This window comes from Trachypithecus francoisi, unplaced genomic scaffold (assembly GCF_009764315.1).
Source record: "Trachypithecus francoisi isolate TF-2019V2 unplaced genomic scaffold, Tfra_2.0 Lachesis_group9, whole genome shotgun sequence".
In the NCBI taxonomy this organism is placed as follows: domain Eukaryota; kingdom Metazoa; phylum Chordata; class Mammalia; order Primates; family Cercopithecidae; genus Trachypithecus; species Trachypithecus francoisi.
The window spans coordinates 28965394-28988405 of record NW_022681474.1 but is presented as its reverse complement, the minus strand read 5'-3'; the positions used below and the strand labels follow the sequence as shown (position 1 = coordinate 28988405).

General features: G+C 41.9%; 1 non-coding gene across 1 annotated transcript; it reads right to left on the bottom strand.

Moving 5' to 3' along the window:
• Window positions 1-20887: 20887 nt before the first annotated feature.
• Window positions 20888-20990, bottom strand: LOC117082922. Its single transcript, XR_004436844.1, has one exon. It is a non-coding gene; the product is annotated as a small nucleolar RNA U13 (small nucleolar RNA).
• Window positions 20991-23012: the final 2022 nt, after the last annotated feature.

Genomic DNA, 23012 nt, shown 5'->3' with positions numbered 1-23012 from the left:
AGTATCAGAGGTGAATGGCCAGGCAGCCAGTGGCTCTTCTGCCTCATCCCCTCTGCGTGAACATTGTGGGGAGGAGGTCTGGGTGATGGCAACCATTTGGAGTCTCCTCCCTCCTCACTGGAGAATAGCAAGACCTGAGGTCTGCAAGGAAGGACCCTACCATCTTGCCTTTGTTGGGGGTCACTCAGCAGCCAACCGCCTATGCTCCGGGTCTTTAATTCGGATTTTGATGATTCCTGGGGATGCTATAGAGTCGTCATGTGCCTTGACAATAAGTGCATGGGAGCTAAATTTACTCTGGCAGAAAGAGAAGAACAGGGACTCCTCAGGAGCAAAGCCTCTTCAAGAAAGATGAGTTGAGCTCAGGCATCTCCTTCAGAAGTGCTGGCTCACTGCTGCTTCTGTGCCTTACCGTACTGGGGGAATCTTCTGTGAAGCTGCCCCGGTCCTGTCTGCCTGGACACTCACCCTGCAGATAGCTCTCTGCATTCAGCAGGGTCTGGCCTGGCCCTCTCCTGGGGGATGGAGACCCCTCTGCTCTTCTCCAGACCCTGCAGAATTCTGGAGAGGAAGGGAAGGTGGAACAAACACTTTCTTCCTGCTTCTCTAGGTTGCTGGGTCATCTCTCTTCTTCTTTTAGCTACAAACTCACAGTCCACCTCCTCCTTCTTCTTTACAAGCCCCTTGGGTCCTCCAAGAACCAAAGTAAAAAAAAGTTTTAAAAATGTGCAGGTCCATTCTACTTCCACCCTGCCGTGTAGCTTCCCTGAAGTGACCCTGTGTGGGTTCTTCCATCTGCTTGTGGGGGAGGAAGTTTCATCTGCTTGTGGAAAATAAAAGGCAAGCAAGGGATACAACTTAATTTTTTTTTGTTTTTGAGACGGAGTCGCGCTCTGTCAGGCTAGAGTGCAGCGGCGCAATCTTGGCTCAAGGCAACCTCCACCTCCCGGGTTGAAGTGATTCTCCTACCTCAGCCTCTCGAGTAGCTGATACTACAGGTGCTCACGACCATGCCTGGCTAATTTTTGTATTTTTAGTAGAGATGGGGTTTCACCGTGTTGGCCTGGCTGGTCTCGATCTCTTGTCCTCGTGATCCACCCACCTTGCCTCCCAAAGTGCTGGGATTATAGGTGTGAGCCACTGCACCCAGCTGGGCTACAACTTAATATTTAAAAAAAAAAAAAATTTAGAAAAACCAATCATAAGGATATTGATTATAATAGCCCACTATTTTGGTATAAATTTGTCAACCTGAAATAATCAAGGAAAGAGAATCCCATTTCCAAGAGTTTATTCAAGTGAAAAGATGGGAAAACCCTTTCATCTTGGTAAGTGTAGGAGTGGGAGAAATAGCATGCTTAAGTCATTTATTTATAGAGAGCCATCCACTTCTTAGAATATGCTCACTGTACTCACATAACACTGTTTTTGAGGCCTACTAATAGTGCTTTATTTGTATGTATGTATGCATATATTTGCACATGTATCTATTTCCTATAGAATATATAGTTAAAATAGCTATATTGCATCATGATGAAATTGTGTGTAATTGCTATCATATATAAGAAAAATATATACATCTATAAATGTAAATATATAAAATAAACACAATCAGAAAATAAACACACACAAACAAAAAACAGATGCAAATACATTTATACTAGGGACCATTGGGCCCTCTTGTCACCTGCAAATACATTTATATAAAATTGTGTGTAAAAGCTATGATATATATAGAGAAATATATATGTATATCAATATAAATGTATACAATAAACACAACCATGTCTTATGCATAAAATCTCCAAGTAAAAGGCATCTAAATTTAGTATACATTGCAATACACTAAATGTGGCAAATAAGATGTTTGAAAATGTCCTCCATGGCTTCTTGTCAGGGGAATATGCCCAGGATGTGACGGTTGGGACATAAAGTATATGCATAATTATTTTCACTAAGTGCAAAGAAAATCTCCAAATGTGTCTGAATCCTTGAGATAAAACATGAACATATCCACATACATTTCCACTAATTTTGGCATAATCCAAATTTCTAAAATTAATAAATTGATATAAAGTGCTTTTCTTTTCTTTTCTTTTTTTTTTTTTGAGACAGAGTTTCACTCTTGTTGCCCAGGCTGGAGTGCAATGGTGCAGTCTCTGCTCACTGCAACCTCCGCCTCCCGGGTTCTAGCGATTCTCCTGCCTCAGCTTCCCAAGTAGCTGGGATTACAGGCGCCTGCCACCACACCCAGCTAATCTTTTGTGTTTTTATAGAGACAGGATTTCACCATGTTGGCCAGGCTGTTCTTGAACTCCTGACCTCAGGTGATCCACCTGCCTCGGCTTCCCAAAGTGCTGGGATTACAGGCGTGAGCCACCGCGCCTGGCCTCAAGTGCTCTTTTGTGTCATTTATCTGATGACTAATTTTTCTGAGTTTCCCTTCACATCTTTTCAACCTATTAAAGTTTTTCCTACTTTGATTTACCTATTCATATGCTTCTCGGTGTTCTGTTGGATCTCGCAAGTCTTTTCTTGTTAATGTAAAAGTTTCTTAAAAAGAAGCCATTAAGATTATGAAATGAATGTTCTGTGCATCTAAAAATCCTAGTTTCTTCCCGATATTTATTCTCTAATTTTTTTGTTAGTTACTACAGCCCCACATATTCAGTTGATAACATCAACATCTATGTAAATACTACACTTCTTAGCCTCCCTTGCAGGTCAGTGTGGCCATGGAACTAAAGTTGGGAAAGTGAGGTAGAGGCGGAATTGTTTGTCTGTGACTTCCAGGGACTTTCCTTATGGGAGGAGGTATTTTGTTTTTTCTGTTCCTTTTTCATGACTGCAGCTTGCGATGCAGTTGTGTTTCCTGGAGCTCCAGCAGCCGTGTGTGCCCTGGGCACAGCTGGGAAGTGCGGAGTTCTGATGGCTCATGAAGCGGAGCTGCCACACCTGAATGGCCAAGCCTCTGCCTGATTTTACGTGAGCAAGAAGTATGCTGACTTCTCTAAGGGACTGTTATTTTGGGAATTTTCTGTCACCTTCAATTGAACCTTATTCTATGTAAGAGAGGCTATACATAGGTCTACTCCATAAACACAGATCATAGAGAAGGATCGGGAATGACACAGGCAATGTGGCTTTGCCATCATGAATCGGTCAAGATTATTCCATTTTCACTTCTGGGTACCTTGAATGTAGTGTTTGACACGTGTTTCATTTTCCCTTATCACAATTTTAGCTCATTTAATGAGTGCTGGGCTAACCATGGCACATTCTTCTTCTGCATGTACCCTGCCGTACGTCCAGGTTCATGTCACTGTGTGATATCAGTGTCATTGTGACAGCCGTAAGAGAATACAGGAGCAATAGTGCAACAGAGTCACCTCTTGCGGCTGATGCGAGTATTCCCTTAGGTTTAAGTGAACGGGAAAATAGACACATTTGCAACAGGGAGCTCAAAAACAGTCTGTCAAATGAGGTCATAGAAACTATGTGCAAATTTAACGTAAAATGCTGAGCTCTGTCCTCAGTCGCATGTGCCTCTGCCCAACAGGTTTCTATTCGGGAAGGGCAGTGTAGTTCTTCTCACATTTTTCCCCTTTGTTTTCTCCCAGGTTTCATGGTAAAGCAGAAGATTCATGAGAGGGTGTCTGCTTCCTGAGAGGGAGAAGATTCATGAGAGGGAGACCGGTCCTAAAGTGCTTTTCTCCACAGGAATGTCACCTGGGCACTGAAGCCAGGGGTCCCAGGTGCCACTGCGGAGGGCTGTGTTCCCAACTTCAGTGAGGGAAAGCTAAGAGAAGGCAGGCAGGGTTCACAGTTCCCTCACCCACTTGCTTAAGCAATACATGAAAGGTTCAAACTAAAATAAATCTGAGATCTTACAGAAGCATTTAGAACCATATATAAAGCATGAATCACTTTTAAATATTTAAAAATGCGCACAAACCACATAAGCTACTTTTGCTAAAAGTATATGTTCTTTGCAGTAGTGGTTAGTAGTGTTCTTTTGTGAGATGGCTTTTTTAAATTTTTGAGACAGGGTCTTCCTGTGTTACCCAGGCTGAAGTGCAGTGATATGATCATAGCTAATTGCAGCCTCGAACTCCTGGGGTCAAGCAATCCTCCCAGGTAGCTGAGACTACAAGGACAGGCCACCACATCTGACTGTTTACTTATTCATTTTTTGTAGAGACATGGTCTTACCTGTTGCCCAGGCTGGTCTGGAACTCCTAGCCTAAAACAACCCTCCTACCTCGGGCTTCCAAAGTGCTGGGATTATAAGACTGAGCCATGGTGTCCTGCTAGCATTTTTTTTTTTTTTTCAAGCAATCACCATTTGGATTCTTAGTTCTCTTAACTTTTAACTTTTAGGTTTTTAGCAGTTCAATACACCTTCCAAGTGTTCCTTGGAATATTTTTTCTGGTTTAACTATTGGTGTAGGTGATATCTATGGTCTGTTTTAACACTAAGACTCTCTGATCTGTATCCATTTTGTTAGAGTACATATAAGTAAAGCCAAGGTCATCCAATGACGACTTCACTCCAATACCTTTTCCATGATTTCTAGTTCTAAAGTTGCCTGGTGATTTGGGGGAAAAAAGTGCTTTTGAGAAACATACTTCAGAGTCCCTGCTCTGTCTTAATTAACAGTGATAATGACATTGTTTTGCCTTACTCAATTAGATTAACTGAGCAAGCATTTATTGAGCAGCAATTATGGGCAAGACATTAATAAACAAAAAATGATAATAAATAGTCTTGACATTAGGAAGCTTAAGGGAAACATAACACATTAACAAATTACTACAAATGAAGGCATAATATAATAAAATAAGAAGAGAATAAACTATTTTAATAAACATGTTCTACCATCCACAATTCCCAATGTGCAGCTTCACTCAAGGGAAGTAAGTTTCTAGGCCAGCACCTAAGGATGCATTTAGTTTATATTCAGCCTCTCAAAATGCAGTTATGTAATCAGAATACAAAAACAACCAACAATTCTTGCCCAAGCTTCATTACGTTTCAAGTAATACTAAAAGTCATACAATGCTTATAACATAAAACTTTGTTGTAGAACGTATATTTGGCCGGATGTGGTGGCTCATGCCTGTAATCCCAGCACTTTGGGAGGCCAAGGCAGGCGGATCACGAGGTCAAAAGACTGAGACCATCCTGGCCAACATAGTGAAACCCCGTCTCTACTAAAAATACAAAAATTAGCTGGGCGTGGTGGCGCGTGCCTATAGTCCCAGCTACTCGGGAGGCAGAGGTAGGACAATCGCTTGAACCAGGAGGCGGAGGTTGCAGTGAGCCGAGATCGCGCCATTGCACTCCAGCCTGGGCTACAAGAGCGAAACTCCGTCTCCAAAAAAAAAAAAAAAAAGTATATTCAAATAAACCTTGCGTGTAAACAGTAAGAGCTCTTCGCCTACAAAATAGAAAAAAGGAATTACAATTAAATACTCTTCAATAAATCTGCGTTGCATTGCTATCACTCGCTGACTTGCTCAATTGATCCTCTCAGTCAACTTTTGTCTCTTCTTTACCGCTAAGCGGCAGTAAAGGCTAAATTATGACGCAGCTCTACTAAAGCGTTCCCTATCCAAGTGACGTTTTCCCATTATTTCTACTTCTAAAAAAATGAGTGTGAGATGGGATTTTAAACTTCCACTTTAAAAAAAGAAGAGTGGAGGGAAAAGTATGGAGGGGAGAAATAAAGACACGTGAATAAAACATTTGCTTTACCATTTAATCTTTGAAAATGACATGGAATGCCAATTTGAAGATCACTGAATCTTTAAAAGAAACTGCAATCTGAACACAGTCCTTACAAACGTGCCAATCGCTGGTTCACTGTGGTAGGTCTCCCATATTGCCTATGTTGTCACTGAATTACGCTTGACCCTTGCATGGGATTACCCTCCACCCTGTGGGGCTTCACTAACGAGAATCCCATCTACCTGCATGCCATGCTCACCACTTTCCTTGCCATCTATTAGCCCCTTCTTTAGTATTTGATCTTCAGGTCACCTGTTCCCTTTCTAGCTCTTTCTAGCACTCTGATTTTCTCTGTTCCTTTAGCCTACCCTATTCCAGATCAGCTCTCAGAGACGAAAATGGGGACTTCAGGATGGAGAAATGAAAGGAAGCTGTTATTATAACCTTTCCTATCTTATTTTCCTATAAATTCTCTCTTTCTGTCTTAGTCTCTCTCTCTCTTTCTCTAAGAAATAGAGAGAAATTTACAGAGTAAGAGATATTAGGAAGATAAATTTATTGGCAGGGTCAGGGAAAATTGAAGAGTTGCTAATATTAAAACAAATTTGAAATAAACGTTTTTAGACTTCATAGGTAGCTCCTCTCAAAAAGGTTAAGTTAAAGAATCTGGTTAAGGTCAGATGATAGAATATATGTAAAATATTTGATACTGTTTCTGTTATTATTACAATACTAATCATGTCTATAATATTTTAAAAGTAAAGAATTATATAGTTGATATTTCTATCCAATCTAGAAACAGATTCTTATTTTAGTTTGGATACTTGTTAACCTTTTCACAATCATTGAGATCAAATTAACTTATATTTTATGTAAATTATATTCCCTTATGGAATACCATAGAATTGTTATTATAAATCTTAAGTAAGAAGTTATGTGTTTCATATAGCATTCCAAAAATAAAACCAACAGTATGCTTTGCTTTCCATTATTATGAAATCTATGTTATAAAACTTTTAGTATTGCAAATATTGTTATAAGTAAACAGTTTGACTGAAAATGTGTGCAATTTCACCTAAAAATAGAAAATAAAAGCTTTGTCTTCAGAAGCTGTCAAGAAAAATTATAATAAAAGCTATATTTTCCACAATTCAGATTTAATTAATTTTATATATTGCAATTGATTTAAATAGAATTCTACTTTTAGAACCATTTTAGGTTTACAGAAAACTTGTGATGATAGTATGGTGTTCCTGTAAAGCCCAAACCCGGTTTTCTCTATTATTAATATCTTAGTATGGTATATTTGATACAATTAATGAATCAATATTGATGAATTATTGATATATAAAAATCATACTTGTTCAGAATTCCTCAGTTTATTTAATGTCCATTTTCTGTTCCAGGATACAATTTAGAACATCACATTACATTTAGGCATTAGGAGAGAGACTCCAAGTTACATTGTGCTGTTCTGGTCCATTTAAAACTTGATGTTTGAAAATGTGTAACAAATTATATTTTCCAGTTTTAAAAGTCACATTTTTATCTTACAAAATGTTTAGAGTGCACATGAATATGTGAAACAATTTCATCATTAAAATACTAAATTTTGGAATATGTAAGTTTTAATTATTAGAAAATGTTTTCAACTGTGGGTGTGTGTGGTTTATTTAAGTGTTTTTATGAAAGCATTTGGGAAGTCTCCACCCCATGAATTGGTGCCTCTTAACTTCTACCTGTATTTCTAAGAGTGTCAATTACATACATTTTACAGATTTTCTATTTAATCCATGAAGTTATTTTTGAGTGTGGTGTATATCTTTTAACAATATGAAAGGCATAACTCTATCTTTTTTTTTTTTTTTTGAGACAGAGTCTCGCTCTGTTGCCCAGGCTGGAGTGCAGTGGCGCGATCTCAGCTCACTGTAAGCTCCGCCTCCTGGGTTCACGCCATTCTCCTGCCTCAGCCTCCGGAGTAGCTGGAACTAGAGGCGCCAGCCACCACGCCCGGCTAATTTTTTTTTTTGTATTTTTTTTTTTTTTTTAGTAGAGACGGGGTTTCACCGTATTGGCCAGGATGGTCTCGATTTCCTGACCGTGTGATCCGCCGGTCTAGGCCTCCCAAAGTGCTGGGATTACAGGCGTGAGGCACCGTACCCGGTCAACTCTGTTCTTTTTACCTGTTAAACCGATACACTTTTATTTACATGTGTTCCAATATCACTGATTCAATTTTTGCAATGGGAATTCTGCTTTCTACTCCAATAAACACATCATTTAATTGCAGTCTTGTTTGTTTCATTTCCTTGGGGTTTTCTTTTTTTGTGTACTTCTGCATCATCCATTCTCTTTCCTAACAGCTTTAAGCAGTATTGATTGACAGCCTACTCTGTGCCAGTCTTTCCTCCATAGGACTGGCCTCTAAGTCAACATTTCCAAGGGCTCTTTCTCAATTACCCACAGGTGGGTCAGCTGGCTTCTCTTTTTCCATGGGCACACCCGTGAGTCAGTCCCTTTGCAGCTCCTTCAGTTGGCTTCTCATATTGTTCATCCCTTTTGTCAACAGAGTCAATGTTTTCTTGATTTTTTTTCTTTTTTTTCTTTTTTTTTGAGACGGAGTCTCACTCTGTCGCCCAGGCTGGAGTGCAGTGGTGCCATCTCGGGTCACTCCAAGCTCTGCCTCCCAGGTTCATGTCATTCTCCTGCCTCAGCCTCTGAAGTAGCTGGGACTACAGGTGCCCACCATCATGCCCAGCTAATTTTTTGTATTTTTAGTGGAGACGGGGTTTCACCATGTTAGCCAGGATGGTCTTGGTCTCCTGACCTGGTGATCCACCCGTCTAGACCTCCCAAAGTGCTGGGATTACAGGCGTGAGCCACCGTGCCCGGCCTTCTTGATCTTTTTTTTAAACAAAAATCTCATGCTCTTTGAAATTTAATTATATTTCTTGGACTGAAATTTTCCTTTTTGTTTTATACTAAAAATATGTTTTTCTTCTGAATTATTCCTTTCCATTTATGCCATAGGGTGTTTCTAAACCTTCAAATGTTGTTTTAGATTGTATTGTTTTAATTACTTTTATTCTGTTACTCATCTTCAAAATAAATTAGACCTGGCGTCTGCCAATACACTGCATGGATAAATTCCCCTTGGCTCCAGTTCTTGTCCACCTGATTGCTCCCCAGGCTGATCTCAACCTCCTGAGCTCAAGTGATCTACCCGCCTCAGCCTCCCACCATGCCTGGTTGGAGCTATTTTTTAATGGGTACCGAGTTTCACTTTGGGAAAAAGGTGGTAATGGTTGCATAACAGTATAAATATACTCAATACCACTGGGCTGGATACTTACAAAATGTTAAAATGGTCATTTTCATTTTTGTGTTATATATATTTTACCATAACAGCAAAAATTAACTTTATAAAGTTTTATGCTGTTGGAAACTCTGGAAACAGTGGGAAAAGGGGGAAATTCTATTAAGTAAAAATTAATTTTGCAATGCAGATCTCTTTTTGCTAACTCAAACTTTTGTTTATTTCAATAAAGCCAAATCCAGTAAACTATTTGAAGCCAGGATTAGTCACAACTAAAAGGTTGGACTGTTTCCTTCAGAAACTGAATGTTTTTCTTGCCTGTCATAGGCTGGTGTGTTCCAAATAATAATGGAATTGTCCTCAAAAACAGAAAATACTGGTTCGTGTATATTTTAGGGACTGTTTCTGAATTTTCTATTCTTTTGTTCTTATCTCTTTATCTATTTATGTACCATTACTAACCATTTTAATCATAGTAGCACTTACATATGTTTTAATAACACACAGGGCTAGATTTCCCTGTGTAAAATAAAAACTATTTATTGCAATATTATGGTGATAGTCAAAGATTAAAAACAATTTAAATGTCTTTCAACATGAGACTGACTGAATAATTATGACCAGTGGAATAGCACAAAAAATAATGGGGAAGTTTTTAATGTTTGATATATAATGATCTCCAGAATATATGGTTAAATAAACAAAAAAGCGGTTGCAGTGGCTTATGCCCATAATCCCAGCACTTTGGGAGGCCAAGTCGGGTGATCACCTGAGGTTGGGAGTTTGAAACCAGCCTGGCCAACATGGTGAAACTAAAAATAGAAAAATTAGCCGGGCATGGTGGCGTGCACGTGTAATCCTAGCTACTCCAGAAGCTAAGGCAGGAGAATTGCTTGAACCCAGGAGGCGGAGGTTGCAGTGAGCCAAGATCGTGCCATTGCACTCCAGCCTGGGTGACAGAGCGAGACTCCATCTCAAAAAAAAAAAAAGTTTCCACCAGAGGTGCTTACATTTGTTGAACACTCACCTTTTTTTTTTTTTTTTTCCGACATGGGGTCTCATGATGTTGCCCAGGCTGGTCTTGAACTTCTGGGCTCAAGTAATTCACCCACCTCAGCCTCCCAAAGTGCTGGGATTATGGGCATGAGCCACTGTGCCCAGCCTCTGAACACTCACTTTTTAAAATGTATTTATTTTTATTTTTTATTATATTTATTTACTTACTTATTTTTGAGACAGTCTTGCTCGGTCATCCAGGCTGAGTGCATTGGCGTCATCTCGGTTCACTGCAACCCTCGCCCCCCAGGTTCAAGCGATTCTCCTGCCTCAGCCTCCCGAGTAGCTGGGATTACAGGTGCCTGCCACCACACCCAGCTAATTTTTGTGTTTTTAGTAGAGACAGGGTTTCGCTATGTTGGCCAGGCTGGTCTCGAACGTCTGACCTCGGGTGATCTCTCGCCTTGGCCTCCCAAAGTGCTGGGATTACAGGCGTGAGCCTCCTCGCCTGGCCCAAATGAGTGTTGGGCTAACTACTTTCCAGTATTATCTATATCATTTCATTTATTGTTTACAAGGCAAAGGTAGGTACTGGCAAAATTATACACCTTGCCCAGGGTCACACAGGTGTGGATAGTTAAGCTTAGATTTAAAACAAATAGTGAGTCAGGTGCGGTGGCTCATGCCTAGAATCCCAGCACTTTGGAAGGCTGGGGAGGGAGGATCTCTTGAGCCCAGGAGTTTGAGACCAGCCTGGGCAACATAGTGAGACTCTGTCTTTACAAAAAATTTAAAAATTAGCTGGGTGTAGTGGCTCTAGGCTATGGTCCCAGCTACTCAGAAGGCTGAGGTGGGAGGATTGCTTGAGTCCAGGAGGTTGAGGCTGCAGTGAGCTGTGACTGGATCATTGCACCCTACCCTGTGTGACAGAGGGAGACCCTGTCTCAAAACACAAACAAACAAAAAAAGAGCAAATAAGGGATGGCACTTCCAGAACAGTGGAGTATATGCCTCCAAAGGCCTGCGGCCCCATAAAAACAATGAGAACACTGGCAAAAATTGCAAAAGTCATTTTTTCAAAACATTGGAAATTAATTCAGGCTTGCAACAATCTGAGCATCATCGATTCAAGAAAAACAACTGAATCTCAGTAAAAACAGGAAGCTTTTAATATTTTAACTTGTCTTACTCTTATCCTTCTCTCCCCAGCTTCACAGTGGCCCTGAAAATGAACTTGACAATCATGGTAGCTATGAAAAACAGCAGCATAACAGTTATTTGAGAGGGAGGGACAAGTTTGGTGTAAATCCCCAAACCCTAATCTAAAGAGAATTGTCATTATTTGACCTGACTGAAGAATCCTGGGAAAGATCCCATTCTCAGGACTTACCTTTATTTGACTAATACATTCCTATCCTGAGGGCATTTGTCAAACCAATCAGTGGCAATGATTTGCCACTGAAGTGACTGAGGCAGTGATACTAATTGGGCAAATAAAAAGCTGAATCAGAAACTTAAAAGGAGACCAGCCTGGACAACATGGTGAGATCCTGTCTCTACAAAAAAAAAAAAAAAAAAAAGGCATATTCCCAGTTATTCAGGAGGCTGAGGCAGGGCTTGAGCCTAGGAATTTGAGGCTACAGTAGCCATGTTCACACCACTGCACTCCAGCCTGGTTGAAAGAGCAAGACCTTGCCTCAAACAAACAAACAAACAAACAAAAAACTTAAAAGAGGCTCAGAGTGGTGATATGCACCTGTCATCCAAACTCTTTGGGAGGCTGATGGGGGAGGTTTGCTTGAGCCCAAGGGTCGAGGCCAGCTAGGGCAACATAGCGAGATCCTTATCTCTAAAAAAAGAAAGAAAGATAGAAAAAGGGAAAATCTGGGGAATTAGACCTCTCTAGAAGGCTTTGAAATGCAGTAACAAACACACACAAACACACACACAAAAGGAAAGAGCAGAAAAAAAATGCAGTAACATACTTTTGATCAAGAGGTGATGAATATCATATTAAAAGTCTTTAAAGAAAAATACCATCAACCAAGAATTGTATACAATTTCACCAATACTATCCTTCACAAGCAAAGGAGAAATTAAGACTTTCCTAGCTTTAAAAACAACAACAACAACAAAAAAAAAACCACTGAGAAAAAATTGTTATTAAGAGAATTGTTCTCAAGAAATACTAAAAGGGGGCCGGGTGCGGTGGCTCAAGCCTGTAATCCCAGCATTTTGGGAGGCCGAGACGGGAGGATCACAAGGTCAGGAGATCAAGATCATCCTGGCTAACACAATGAAACCCCGTCTCTACTAAAAAAATACAAAAAACTAGCTGGGCGTGGTGGCGGGTGCCTGTAGTCCCAGCTACTCGGGAGGCTGAGGCAGGAGAATGGCATAACCCTGGGAGGCGGAGCTTGCAGGGAGCTGAGATCCAGCCACTGCACTCCAGCCTGGGTGACAAAGCGAGACTCCGCCTCAAAAAAAAAAAAAAAAAAAAAGAAATACTAAAAGGGAATGGGAGGGGTTTCTCATGCCTGTAATCCCAGCGCTTTGGGAGGCCAAGGCAGGAGAACTGCTTAAGCCCAGGAATCTGAGATCAGCCTGGGCAGCAGTGAGACCCTGTGTATTTTTAAAATAAATAAATTTAAATTACCAAATTTAAAATTAAAAATAAATTCTTCAGGTTGAAATGAAAGACATTATACAGTTACATGAAGAAAGAAAGAACACTAACTATGCAGGTCAATATAAAATCAATATAAATGTATTTTGTTTGTAACTCTTCTAACTGATTTAAAAGACAACTGCAGAGAGCAATAATTAAAAAGCTGCGTTGACGGACTTATAATGTTTAAAGATGTAATTTGTGACAATAATAGCACAGAGTGGGAGAGGGAAAGGAACTATATTGGAGCAAAGTCTTGGTATAATATTGAAGTTAACTTGGTACTAATTGGAACTAGATTGTCTAAAAACGTTCATTGTAACCCCCCAGGGCAGCCAGTAACAAAATAACACAAAACTATACAGAAAAAGAAACAACAAGGGAATTAAAATAGTACAGTAGAAAACGTATTTAACATGAAAAAATGTAGTACTCACGGAGTAGAACAAAAAAGGTATAAACCATCTAGAAAATAAATTTAAAAAATTATAAACATGTTTTACTTTATCAATAATTGAATGTAAATGTAAATGGACTAGCACTTTGGGGGAGGCTGAGGTGGACAGATCACCTGAGGTCAGGAGTTCAAGACCAGCTTGGCCAATATGGCAAAACCCTGTCTCTACTAAAAATACAAAAATTAGGTCTGGGCGTGTTGGCACACACCGGTAATCCCAGCTACTAGGGAGGCTGAGGCCGGAGAATCACTTGAACCCAGAAGGTGGAGGTTACAGTGAGCCGAGATCATACCATTGCACTCTAGCCTGCGCAACAGAGTGAGACTCTGTCTCAAAAAAAAAAAAAAAAAAATCCATTAGGAAAACACAATCATTATAAATATATATGTACCTATCAACAGAAACCCAAAATACATGAAACAAGCACTGACAGAATTGATAAGAGAAATAGACAATTAAAAAAATACCTGGAGACTTCAATACCCACTTTCAATAATGGATAGGAAAAGAAGATTGATTTAAAAAAAAAAAAATACGGCCGGGCGCGGTGGCTCAAGCCTGTAATCCCAGCACTTTGGGAGGCCGAGACGGGCGGATCACGAGGTCAGGAGATCGAGACCATCCTGGCTAACACGGTGAAACCCCGTCTCTACTAAAAATACAAAAACTAGCCGGGCGAGGTGGCGGGCGCCTGTAGCCCCAGCTACTCGGGAGGCTGAGACAGGAGAATGGCATAAACCCGGGAGGCGGAGCTTGCAGTGAGCTGAGATCCGGCCACTGCACTCCAGTCCGGGCGACAGAGCGAGACTCCGCCTCAAAAAAAAAAAAAAAAAAAAAAAAAAAAACTTTCCACTGGGCGTGGTGGCTCGTGCCTGTAATCCTAGCACTTTGGGAGGCTGAGGCAGGCAGATCACTTGAGGCCAGGAGTTGGAGACCAGTCTGGCCAACATGGCAAAACTCTGTTTCTACTAAAAATACAAAAATTAGCTGAGCACGTGGTGGCACACACCTGTAATCCCAGCTACCTGGGAGGCTAAGGCAAGGGAATCGCTAGAACCTGGGAGGCGGAGGTTGCAGTGAGCCTAGATTGCACACCGCACTCCTGCCTGAGCCACCCAGTGACACTCTGTCTCAAAAAAAAAAAAAAAAAAAGAAAAGAAAAAAAAAAAGAAAAAAAAGACTTTAACAACACTGCAACATTGTAAACCAACGAGACCTAACAGACATCTATAAAACACTCTACTCAAGGAGGCAGAATACACATCTCAAATGCACATAGAATGTTCTCTGCAATGAATCATATGTTAGGCCACAAAACAATAAATTCGAAAGGACTGAAATAATAAAAAATATCGTCTGCAAACACAGTGGGATGAAATGAGGGATAATAACACAAGAAAATTTGAAAAGATTCACAAGTAAGCAGTAGACAACACACTTTTAAATAACCAATGTGTCAAAAAAACACAATAGAAATTTAAAAATACTTTGAGAAAAATGAAAACGAAAATATAACATACTAAAACTATGAGCTGCAGTAAAAACAATTATCAGAGGAAATTTTATACACCAAATGCCTCTATTAAAAAAGAAGAAAAATCGGCCAGGCATGGTGGCTCACGCCTATAATCCCAGTACTTTGGGAGGCCGACACGGGTGGATCACGAGGTTAGGAGTTAGATACCAGTCTGGTCAACATGGAGTAACCCCATCTCTACTGAAAACACAATAGCTGGGTGTGGTGGTTGGGCCTGTAATCCCAGCTACTCCGGAGGCTGAGGCAGGAGAATCACTTGAACCCGTGAGGCGGAAGTTGCAGTGAGCCAAGATCACCCCACTGCACTCAGCCTGGGCGACAAAAGCGGAAACTCCACCTCAAAAAAAAAAAAAAGAAGATATAGAATTGAAGAATTGATGGGTGCAGTCAACCACCATGGCACACGTATACCTATGCAACAAACCTGCACGTTTCACACATGTATCCCAGAACTTAAAGTATAACTATATATGTGTGTGTGTGTGTATATATATATTTTAAAGGCCAAGTGCTGTTGCTCACATCTGTAATCCAGCACTTTGGGAGGCGGAGGCAGATGGGGTGGATTATGAGGTCAGGAGTTCGAGACCAGCCTGGCCAAGGTGGTGAAGCCCCATCTCTACTGGAAAATACAAAAATTGGCCGGGCGTGGTGGCTCACGCCTGTAATCCCAGCACTTTGGGAGGCCTAGGCGGGCAGATCACTGGGTCAGGAGATCGAGACCATCCTGACTAATATGGTGAAACCCCGTCTCTACTAAAAACACAAAAAATTAGCCGGGCATGGTGGTGGGTGCTTGTAGTCCCAGCTACTCGGGAGGCTGAGGCAGGAGAATGGTGTGAACCCGGGAGGCGGAGCTTGCAGTGAGCCGAGATCACCCCACTGCACTCCAGCCTGGGGTGACAGAGCGAGACTCCATCTCAAAATAAATAAATAAATAAAAAATAGATAAAGAGACAACCCAATAGAAGATGTCCAAAGGATTTGAATACATAACTTTCTAAAGAAAATATACAAGAAGCACATGAAAAGATATTGAACATATTAGTGATTAGGGAAATGTAAATCAAAGCCACAGTGAGATACAACTTCATACCCATTATGATGGCTATATTCAAAAAGACAATAACAAGTACTGGCAAACATGTAAAGGAGAGAGTGTTGACAGGGTAATCAGACACTATCAAATACGACTTTCTGTGATGATGAAAATTTTCTGTAAATCTGTATTGCATTGCCAATATGGTGACTGCTAACCATATGAATACTGCCTGAAATGAGCACCTGAAAGTTGAGCACCTATAAATAGAAGTTTTAATTTTATTTAATTTCAATTAAAATAATTGTGTGTGGGTTGGGCACAGTGGCTCTTGCCTGTAACCCCAGGACTTTGGGAGGCTGAGGCGGGTGGATCACCTGAGGTTGGAAGTTCGAGACCAGCCTGACCAACATGGTGAAACTCCCTTTCTACTAAAAATACAAAAATATGTCAGGTGTGGTGGCACCTGTAATCCCAGCTACTCGGGAGGCTGAGGCAGAAGAATCGCTTGAACCTGGGAGGCAGAGGTTGCAGTGAGCTGAGATCACACCACTGCCCTCCAGCCTGGGCTACAGAGGGAGACCCTGTCTCAAAAAAGAAAAAAGAATAATAAATAATAAAATAAAATAGTTGCATGTGGTTGGTAATCGCCATATTAGCACAATATTTTGGAACATTATAATATACAGCTTCCCCAGAGGAATAATAACCCTTTCTCTCTCATATGTAGTAAGGTAAAAACTTACAAACTATGTATCAGATACAAAAAAAAAGTTGTATTATTTATAACTCATCTTGTTCTCAAGCCCCAGTTCAAGTGAAAGTGCAAGAAAAATCTTTGTATTGCCAGGGAAAAGCAAATCAGCCTTCTTCTGTTTAAGCACTGTCTCTTTCAGTCCGTACCAGTTCCTTTTGTTAGATAATCAACCTATTCCTAGACTTCTACCAGGTTGCCTTTCTACCTTGAAATTGCTTCCCCCTCTCAATCCTCCTTAAGTGGCATTGATTGAGGGGAACTTCATGCTTCATCAAAGCAGGAGCTGGGCACTGTGGCTTATGTCTGCAGTCCTGGCAGTTTGGGAGGCTGAGGTGGGAGGATCCTTTGAGTCTAGGAGTTCAAGACCAGTCTGGCCAACATGGCAAGACCTTGTTGCTACAAAAAGAAAAAAAATTTTTTGAGATGGAGTCTCACTTTATTGCCCAGGTTGAAGTGCAGTGGTGTGATCTCAGCTCACTGCAACCTCTGCTTCCTGGGTTCAAATGATTCTCCTGCCTCAGCCTCCTTAGTAGCTGGGATTATAGGCCTGCACCACCATGCCCAGCTAATTTTGATATTTTTAGTAGAGACAGGATTTCACCATGTTGGCCAGGCTGGTCTCAAACTCCTCATCTCAGGTGATCCACCCGCCTTGGCCTCCCAAAGTGCTAGAATTAGAAGCCTGAGCCACCGCGCCCGGCCTACAAAAAATTTTTTTTCAGAAATTAGCCGGGTATGGTAGGTAGCTCGTGCCTGTAATCCCAGCTACTTGGGAGGCTCAGGCAAAAGGATCACATGAGCCCAGGAATTTGAGGCTACAGTGAGCTATGATGGTGCTACTATACTCCAGCCTAGGCAACAGAGTGAGACCCTGTCTCAAGAAAAAAAAAAAGAAAAAAAAAAGGCAGGTATGAAGAAAAGACAATGCAATATGGCTTGGCTGCTCTGGCCTGGGCATCCGTGCTGGAGATCATGGATGCGTAGCTTGTCTCTCATGATTGCTTTAGGCACTCTGTCAACATCAGCTGCTAAATTCTAAGGTTCCTTTTCCTGCCGTGGTCTCCAGTTGTAAGGTCCCTGTAGCATGCAGCTTTTATATTCTGACCCCAGGTCTCCTTTAGAATTTCAGTTTTCTTAGCATTTCCATATGCCCTACGGAGCCTTGTGTGAACTTTTGATTTTTTACAGAGATCTGCAGTTACTAAAGAATGCAGACGGCCGGGCGCGGTGGCTCAAGCCTGTAATCCCAGCACTTTGGGAGGCCGAGACGGGCGGATCACGAGGTCAGGAGATCGAGACCATCCTGGCTAACACGGTGAAACCCCGTCTCTACTAAAAAAATACAAAAAACTAGCCGGGCGAGGTGGCGGGCGCCTGTAGTCCCAGCTACTCGGGAGGCTGAGGCGAGAGAATGGCGTAAACCCGGGAGGCGGAGCTTGCAGTGAGCTGAGATCCGGCCACTGCACTCCAGCCTGGGAGACAGAGCGAGACTCCGTCTCAAAAAAAAAAAAAAAAAAAAAAAAAAGAATGCAGACACCATCTTGGGCCCAATTGCCTAGAAACCTCCTCAACCATTTCGAAATTAGCACTTGGATGCAGTCATGTGTCTCTTGCCTTTACTGAATGGAGAATGTTTTCAAAGGGGTTTTTGATTTCTTGGATTATGCACTGAGAAGTCAGGAGAAAGAACCCCTACACTGAGTCCCAAAAACTTATTTGGATGTTTCTTCCCAGAGTGTGAACCTAAACCTTTTTTCCCCCTTTCTTTCTTTTCTTTTTCTTTCTTTTTTTTGAGATGGGGTCTTGTTCTGTCGCCCAGGCTGGAACGCAGTGGTGCAATCTCTGCTCACTGCAACCTCCGCCTCCTAGGTTCGACGGATTCTCCTGCCTGAGCCTCTCAAGTAGCTGGGACTACAGGCGCTCGCCACCACGTCCGCCTAATTTTTGTAATTTTAGTAGAGACAGGATTTCACCACTTTGGCTAGGGTGGTCTTGAAATCCTGACCTCAGATGATCCACCAGCCTCGGCCTCAGAAAGTGCTGGGATTACAGGCGTGAGCCAGCACACCCAGCCTTTTCCCCCTTTCTTGCTTTTCTTTCCCCTCCTTCCCTGAGTCTTGGGCTCTCTAACTCCTTTTCATGACTTGGATCTTCTCTATACACGGCTTTATAATAAAACTCAATTCCCCAACATCTAAGCCTTACTTTTGATATATGAAAGGATGCTTTAAAATTCTGAAATCCTTTTCTTATAATGAAGTCTGACTTGCCAGGCCATTTTCTCATGACTGGTTTTAAGATCCTAGTTTGCTTTGAAAAATCTGAAAATTGACTTTTTCATCCTCTTTTCCATTTGTGACTTAACAATCCACATTCTCTCCAGAGCAAATGATTGCCTCAGAATAAAAAAAAAAAAAGAAAAAAAGATTAAAAATCTCATTCCATCACTAGGAAAAGCAAAACATATTAGCATATTTTTAAAACCATTCCTAGAGCTACTTCCTGAAAGCTGGTGAAGCACTCTTGTGCTAATTCTAAAAAGGGAACCTCTTCCTCTGAGTGAATGCAGCCCACACCAGAGCTTTCAGCTTGGGGCACCAAGCTCAGATCCTACTTAATCCTCAGCCAAGTGTGCTGTGTATGAGTAACCCGCATAACCACACATGGTAGTCCTGGATAGCGCCCAGGTAACACGTATATGTATTGCACAATTTTCTTCAGTAGACACCTGACACTATTGTTTTCTTGATTACCTACTCTCTCCGGAAACTTCCCACGCCAGCCTCAGGGTGGTTCAAATAGTTTCGCTGCTGCTGTTTGAACATGCCCCTACTGCCAAAGGTGATAAGTGGAAAGAAGATGAAATTCAAGCTGATGGTTAGGCATGGTGGCTCACGCCTGTAATCCCAGAAATTTGGGAGGCGGAGGCAAGAGGATCACTTGAGTCCAGGAGTTAAAGACCAGTCTGGGCAACAGGGCAAGACCTCATTTCTTAACAACAACAAAAAAATCAGGCATGGCTGTGTGAGCCTGTAGTCCCAGCTACTTGGAAGGCTGAGATGGGAGGTTGAGGCTGCAGTAAGCCACAGTGAGCTGTGACCACGCCACTGCACTCTAGCCTAAGCAGCAGAGAGACAACCTGTCTCAAAAGAAAAAGAGGAAGAAGAAGAAAAAGAAGGAGGAGGAGGAGGATGGACGTTGTGGCTCATGCCTTTATCCTAGCACTTTGGGAGGCCAAGGTGGGCGAATCACAAGGTCAGGAGTTCGAGGTCAGTCTGACTAACATAGTGAAACCCCATCTCTACTAAAAATACAAAAATGAGCTGGGCACGGTGGCGCATGCCTATAGTCCCAGCTACTCAGGAGGCTGAGGCAGGAGAATCACTTGAACCCGGGAGGCTGAGGTTGTAGTGTGCTGAGATAGGGCCACTGCACTCCAGCCTGGGCAACAGAGGGAGGGTCTGTCTCAAAAAAGTAAATAAAATACAAAATAATATTTAAAAAAGAAATTTAACTTGGAATAATCAGATTTTCTTTTTGCGAGATATGGGTTTGGAATGGAAGGATTTCAATCTCAGACTGGGCTTCTTGAATGCAGTAGAAGGGAAAACTTGGGATTTGAATTTACCATGCTCTCCACCATTTAGAAAGGGCAGCGAAAAAAACCTTTTCGCAAAGAAACAAGACATTTATTGAGAATGCTGCCTGGGTTCCTGCTGTTCTTCCAAATAATTCATTCTAGTACTTCTTTTTTTTTTTTTTTTGAGACGGAGTCTCGCTCTGTCGCCCCAGGCTAGAGTGCAGTGGCACCATCTCCGCTCACTGCAAGCTCCGCCTCCCGCGTTGACGTCATTCTCCTGCCGAGTAGCTGGGACTACAGGCGCCCGCCACTATGGCCAGCTAATTTTTTGTATTTTTTAGTAGAGACGGGGTTTCACTGTGTTAGCCAGGATGGTCTCCATCTCCTGACCTCGTGATACGCCCGTCTCGGCCTCCCAAAGTGCTGGGATTACAGGCGTGAGCCACGGCGCCCGGCCCATTCTAGTACTTTCTTAGGACTGATTACTGATTGCATTTCTATTTCTGATTTCTTTATGCCTGAATTTTTATAATAAAGTCTTTTTTTCTCCCACCCTCAACTGATGATAGCTTGAGCTATTTTCTGTAACTTCCAACGAAAGAAATACTAACTTTACGTGGATGGTCATTTGTCTCTAGAACTTTTTTTCAGAGACTAGGTCTCACAGTGTTGCCCAGGCTGGAGTGCAGTGATACTCACAAGTCCAGTCTTTTCACGCAACAGCCCAAACTCCTGGGCTCAGGTGGTCCTCTTGGCTCAGTCTCCTGAGTAGCTGGGACTACATCAAACTTTTATTTTCCCCCCACATCAGATGGGTAACATGCCAACATCTTAACAAGGTTTGATGGAGGCACATCTTACACATAGCGTGAAAACCCAATCATCATGCTTATGAACTATGAAAGAATCAGAACTTTTAAATTTGTTTTTTTTAGTTGTATCAGAGTCCAGTCAGGAAACAAAAATTACTATAGCTATTTCAATAAGTAAGGGATTTATAAAACCATTGGAAGAGTTTGATACTCAAAGTTCAGGGAAGACCATCAATAGCTCCCAGTTCACCAGTAGGCTCAGAGAATGAGGTACTTGTTGTACCTGGCCAGGTTAACTGCTCCAGAAACGGCTCTGTTACAAATGCTTACAAAATCTTACTGAAGTTGAAAAGGGAGGTGGAGAAGGAGATGTTGGAGGAGATGTTGGTTCAGCAGCTTCCAAAATTAACAAGAGATTTACTCATCTAAAAACCATACTGGCCAGGCACGGTGGCTCATGCCTGTAATCCCAGTGCTTTCGGAGGCTGAGGTGGGCGGATCACGAGGTCAGGAGTTTGAGACCAACCTGGCCAACATGGTGAAACCCGTCTCTGCCAAAAATACAAAAAATTAGCTGGGTGTGGTGGCAGGCACCTGTAATCCCAGCTACTTGGGCGACTGAGGCAGGAGAATTGCTTGAACTCAGGAGGCGGAGTTTGCAATGAGCCAAGACCATGCCACTGCACTCCAGCCTGGACAACAGAGTAAGACTCCAACTCAAAAAAAAAAAAAAAACCCACGGCTGGGCATGGTGACTCATGCCTGTAATCCCAGCACTTTGGGAGGCTGAGGTGGTTTGATCACTTGAGGTTAGGAGTTTGAGACCAGCCTGGCCAACATAGTGAAACCCCATCTCTACCAAAAAATACAAAAATTAGCTGGGTGTGGTGGCACATGACTGGATTCCCAGCTACTCAGGAGGCTGAGGCATGAGATTCACTTGAACTCGGGAGGTGGAGATTGCAGTGAGCCAAGATCATGTCAAATTCACACGTGGAAGTCCTAACCCCCAGTACCTTTAAAGATATTACTAAGATAAGGTCTTTAGGGTGGGGCCCTAATTCAGTATAAATGTTGTCCTTACAAGAAGAGGAAGAGACATCACGGATGTGGGTGCAGGTGAGGGCACAGTAAGAAGGCAACTATCTACAAGCCAAGAAGAGAGACTTCAGGGAAACCAACTCCACATACTTCTTGATCTTAGGCCTCCAGCCTCCAAAACTGTGAGAAATAAATTTTTGTTGTTTAAGCTACCCAGTCTGTGGTATTTTGTTATGGCAGCCCTGGTAGAGTAATATACTCCTCCCTACCCTGTTTTCATGGAGAAGGTGGTCATATCACATAGTGGTGGTGGTGGGGGTGGTGGGTACCTGGGGTGTCAGGGGTTGAGGAGGCAGGCAGGTTTAGGGGGAAAATCCTGATTGCCTGACCCCTGGCTTCTTTCCACTAGTTCTCACTGCTACTCTACAATCTGGTCTGTGGACCACTCACTTCCAATGTAATGTTCTAGGATACCATATCGTGAATTAACTTTTCAGAAGTCTGAGATTCTCAGGATGTGGTGTGCTAGATAATAAGATTAGCAATTATGTACCAAAATAATCCAAATTATGATTTCGCCTGGAACATCTCTTAATTCTTCTGAAGTGAGTCTTTATGATGGCTAGCAATCTGCTATTTCTGAGCGAGATACAGAAATTTCAATTTCTCTTCATGCATATGTGCCGAATTTTCAGTTACACACGGTTTTTCATGACCAAATTGATTAGTCTGAGTAGACATCCATGAAATGAAATGTGCAAGGTCCGATTTACAGTTTTAGCCCTAGGAATACATCATTAGGTATATACAGCCACTGTTTTTCCTTATTCTGTTGGGATTCTTTGAAAGGCATTTCAGTATAATTTATTTGCACAAAATCCACAGAAAAATACTAACTCAATAAAGAGTGTAAAGGTGCACATTACGGGAGAGAAGTTAAACTGAAAAAAGTTAGCGTGATGCCCTTAATTTAGTGTCACAGTGTCTACCTGCAACTCTTTTTTTTTTTTTTTTTGAGATGGAGTCTTGCTGTTGTTGCCCAGGCTGGAGTGCAATGGCATGATCTCAGCTCACTGC